We start from the raw sequence: 5,531 nt of genomic DNA on the forward strand, positions 1-5,531 counted from the left end.
TACACACTGCCCTTACCTTAGCTATATGAGCATGTGAATCCTCAGAAGGTAGCCCTGAAAACAAACCTCTGGCTGTGAGCATTTGCATCAGGCTACTAGTTACCACAAAGGTGTGGCCTGTAGGTAGAAGAGGCAAGACAAGTGGCCCATCCGAGTCTGCTATGTTATCATAGCCTCTGTAGTATGCCTGGGGCCGTGGAACGGGATTTAGTCCCCTCTGTTGGTGTTCACCCGGAGCATCGGGTAACATATGACCATGAACATCAACTAGAGCTGGGATGTTCTGGTTTGGATCATCATCGTTTATTCCCAAGTTTCGATTCATATTGCGTAGTGTACACACTCTAATTCGTGATTGTAGGGAAACAAGGGTTCTCTTCCTCTCCGTGTATTTGGCATACAAGGAGGATAGTTCTAAAAAAACAAAAACAATAAAACAAAGAAAAATCAAGAAAATATAAACTAAACTATAGTAATAAGTTCAAGTTAATCTAAAAGCTATATTCCCCGGCAGCGGCGCCAAAATTTGATACGCTCAAACTTACTTTTCAAATAAGAAGTAAAGCGGTCGTGTCAAGTAAATAACCCAACAAGTGAGGTTGGGATCGTTACCACGAGGATAATAGTTTAGACTTAACTTTAACCTGTTATTACTATTGTTTGGTCAATTACTTCCTTGGAAAGCAAAAACAATAAAAGGGGGGTTTCTATTTCTAACTGAATAAAAATAACTAACGAAATTGAAAGAGACACGTAACATCTTTTAATGTTGGATTTTAATCAATTAATCAAAGTAACTAGGGTTTACGTGTTCCCCACAGGTTCATAACTTGATAATTCTAACTATAACAATTCTTTCCTAGTATCTCGCATGAAAAGTGATAAGTTATGTATTTCTAAATCCTTGGTCCGACATCTAGAAAATCTCACTCCGCACCTTGTTCCGGCTACGTGTGTTGCTATCCTAACCCTTATCTTTACCTCAAATTAAGCATCGTATTCGATATTTGACTAAGTTATTACCTCGTACCAATCAATACTATCCTATTAGATAGTATACACTAAATCTATGTTGATAATTCTTTTCCTATTATCTACCTCCTTGGTTCAGCAAGTAGCATTAACGCGAGTTCTAACGTTGTCCATCCGTTAAAAAGACTTCTAAGAGAAAGAATTATTAATACATGCAAGACACTATGCTAGAATTGTTATTTTAGTTAAGTTTTATCTCATTATTTGCCTATGGTTCCCACAACCCTAGTTATGGAGTTTAGTTACTCATAGTCATAATCACAATATTCAAATATATTAAATAAGAATTCATGTACTTACTTCAAATACGAACCATTACGACTGAGACGGGCCGTCGTCGGGGACTCGTCGCGTTATTAATGAAGCGTACCCGACCCGGCTGGGGTTTTTTAAAAATTCAACATTTAAAACCCCACCCCTTCATTTCACCCTATTCCTCCACTTTTTCTCCCATTTCCCTCCCTTTTCAACTTCCAAAGATCATAACCCCTCTCTTACAACCGATCATTTTGCCCAAATTCTCCAAATTTCTAAAATTCACTATCTACTAGTCAGAGTCTGCTACTGTGGGTCTCTACTTGATCACCAGCTACCTTTCTCTCATTTTTTTCTCAAATTCTCAGGTATGTGTCTCTAATTTCTACTCATTTATATTGTATTTTTGTTTATGAATTAGTATTAACCTAGTTCTTCTTGATAGGTTCATTCTTTAATAAAATTATGTCTGACCTAGGTTGAAAATCCTCGAAATTACCGTGTTACAACTCTAAAAATAGGTGCATTAGCATTGCTAGTTTACTAAGTATTTGGGTTAGACAAATGTAGGTTAGAACACTACCAATTCTATTTGAGTCATAGGGGATGTATGGGGCATCCCTAGTTCTATCACTGAGTTACTGAACGAGACCCCGATGACGGACCGTCGTACCCACGACGGACCGTCGTTGGGTCTTTTCCAACAGCCTTAACACCCCACTGTCCAATTTTCTCTAACTGTCCACCAACGGCCACATGCGACGGACCGTCGTGGGAACGACGCTCCATCCTGCACAATCGTTTTGGTTGTCAGGGACCCTATTCCTAAGGGTCTCTCAATTAGAGGCACAGATGGCTACACTTCTGCATCACATCTATCCTTGGATGCTGAGGTCTATTGTTGTGGCAGAAGAGCCCTTGGAGCAGAGAATGGTCCAGCATACAGAGCGGAAGATCGGTGAGGTTCATCAGTGCTTGGATGCTTTTGAGTTGTGGGTGTTAGCCCGACCAGCCCCTCAGGTGGATGTATCGATCCTTCAGGATGCGGTCAACAGTCTTCACACAGACATCGACATGATCTTAGAGGCTAGGGTGCCTGAGTCTGAGTCCCCTTCTGCAGAGCCAGCTGAAGACACAGTGATGGCGGCCCTATTCGCCATTTCAGAGACTCCACCACCTCCCCCTCGAGAGCATGCCAAGAGGCGTAGGGGTCGAGAGGAGGACAAAGCACGAGCACAGAAAAAGGAGCGCCATGAGATGGAGGCTGCGAAGAGAGCCTCGCTTGTTGATGAGGAGGCACGTCAGATGAGAGTAGTAGAGTTAGCTGCTAGCGCGTGTAGCTCCAAAAATGTGGAGATATAGGGAGGCACTGCTGATAGTGTTGTTTATGTTGAGGAAACTACTGAGGTGTCCAGACTACACAGGTTGTGGGTTTGGGGAATCAGACCCACCAACTTGCTGATCGTCAGCGCTTTGCTCCCCGGGTTTGCTTCACCTACCACTCTTGTATTTCAATTTTTTTATGCATTGGGGAAAATTGCATGTCTTTTTTGTTGGGGTTTTCTTGCCTGTGTTCTTTTTACCCAAGAGACTGATTACTTTTTTAGTTGAACTGGCATGTCTATATCTTGTGTATATAGTTTAATTCTGAAGCATGATGGCTAAAATGATATCCTGATAAAATAGAAAATGATGCATGACTAGGCATAGTAATTGATAAATGTGTGGCTCTAAGCATGACATAGAGGTATACCACTGCATGACCCTAAGTCTAAAATTCAAACTAGGTGTCTAATAATCTTGTAGAGTAATGAGATGTCAAGTGAGTGTGAGGAAGATTTGAACAGTCCACTATTTGTACTAAGCTAGAACTTGCTTGGTTAGTCCTGCTAAAAGTAAGCCGTAATAGACAATTAGGAAAGGATCATAGGACCTTATTCAATATATCCCATTTTTAGCCTAAATAAAAGAAAACCAAATGATATTTATCCTTCTTCGATCCAAATGATTTGAGCTTAAACTAGACCTTTCTTTTTCACCCCAATTGATCTTTTCTGAGAATAAAGTGTTGGCCCTGGTCCCTCCTTGGACATGTGCACCTCAGCTTATGCCAAAAGCATAAGCTAAGGGTGGCTAATGCAGTAAACAACCATTTTTATTGCCCTGACCCAACTTTGGGTATTGTGTACTTTGACTCATGGCAAAGCCATGAGTTGAGGGTGGCTATTATGAGGAATGCTCTGGAAAGTGGGGTTGAAAGAACAAAGAGAGAGAAATAACAAAAGTAAAGTGACTCATGAATTAGTTGAAAAAAAAGTAAAAAAAATAAAAAAATACAAGAAATACAAGCAAGAAAATAAGAGAGTCACTTACACAAATGAAGAAAGAAGGGAAAATAGCAAGGTGAAAGTATATGAGAAACTAGGCAAAATAAAATGATAGAAAATGGTATGTTTATCCGATATGTCAAGGAGCGCAAAAAGTCACTAAAGTATACCTAAATATACCCTACCTGACCCTGAGCCTATGTTACAAGCTAAGAAAGTCCTATCGTGATCTTAAGAGTTGTATAGGGAACTTAAAACAGTGAAAACAAGGGCAAACTTATGGCAATATGTATGAATGAGTGTGAATTTGTTCTAAGAGTGAGTGTTGAAAAGTAATCCTTATACTCAAACTGAAATCATTGTGTGAAAAATGAGGATTTTGTTTTGAAGTGAGGACACTAGTTGCAATACCGAAGATATTAGCACCTCAGTGAGAAATTGACGAGAATAGGTGTTAGTGCATGGTGAGTCTGTGTCATGGTCTGATTCCACATAACTTAATCCTAATAGTGATAGCATGCATAAACATGATGAGATTGATCGGGATTGATAGCCAAATGATTGCGAAGGATAAAACATTGATACTATTGTACAAAGATTTTGTATTGAGTCATAGTGCGTTGTTTGAGGACAAACAACGAATTTAAGTTGAGGGTGTTGATATACCGTGGTTTCACGGTATTATTAATATTTTTTCCTTATGTTTAGTGTGTCCAAAATCTTTTTTGTGCTAATTTTTTATGTAAGTTTCTGTTTCTAAATAAAATGCTACAGGGAAAGTGTCTGCATAGATGATTTTAATCCCATCATCACCACTAACATTGAACTCTTCATGAATTTCTTGTTCTTCTTCATGAACTACATTTATTTTTTGTTGTTGTGCCACAAATACTACCTCTGTATTTTTCACTTCTTCTTCCTGAACTTCATTTATTTTCCTTTGTTCCTCAACTCCTTCTTGTTTTCCATCTTCTTCATCCACTACTTGTCTTTGTTCATATACCTTTTGACAAAATTCTACTTCTGCTTGAGGAGAAGAAACTGCTTCAGTTGCAAGATTTTCTAAAAGTGTAGATTTTTTGTTCCTCTTCCTATAAATTTTAGACCTAGCCTTCTTCTGGATCTTTGTTTGGTCAGATGTATCAATATCAAATTTTCTTTTGACAGAAGTTATTATACTTGTATCTGCAACCACAAAAATAAAATATTTAAAAGCCACACACACAAGAGCTACAACTACAAGTCAAAACAGGGCAATAAGCAGATAAATCCCTAATTAAATATTACCTGATAAGATATATATCAACGATAAAGTAGAAATTATGAGGACAACACAACACTGCCTTTGCTGTATAAGATGATCTGTGAAAGATGGAAGAGAATAAGAGAAGAGAAGGATCAGAGAAGTGTACTGGCAAAGGGAGAGGAGAATTTAGATAAATCTTGGAATACGAAACGACACATTTATATAAGAGAGAGGAGAGATGAGAGAGAGAGGAGAGGATAGGAGCGAAGGAAAATTAAAATTATTAGAGCCGTTTAATTTTTTCTTAATTAGGAAAATTCAAACTGTGACATATGTTGCCACATATATATTATATGTTGCTACATATATACAATCTGTTGCAACATATAATTTTGTCGTGTTTATTACTACATAAATTACATATGTTGCAAATCATATACTATCTGTTAGCTACAGATTATTCGCTCTGTTGCCACATATACTTTTGATCCTTTCCATCATAATTGACATTTGTTTAAACAAAATCGAAATAATCATAAAAAATATTTTAATACATAACCACCTATATATCTAATCAATGGTCGTAAACACAACATTTTCATTGATCTTAGCTTTTTTTTAGTTCTACGCATCTCTGGGTCTTCATTGTCACTAACATAACCATTTCGAGC

This window comes from Solanum lycopersicum, chromosome 5 (assembly GCF_036512215.1).
Source record: "Solanum lycopersicum chromosome 5, SLM_r2.1".
NCBI classification, from domain to species: Eukaryota; Viridiplantae; Streptophyta; class Magnoliopsida; order Solanales; family Solanaceae; genus Solanum; species Solanum lycopersicum.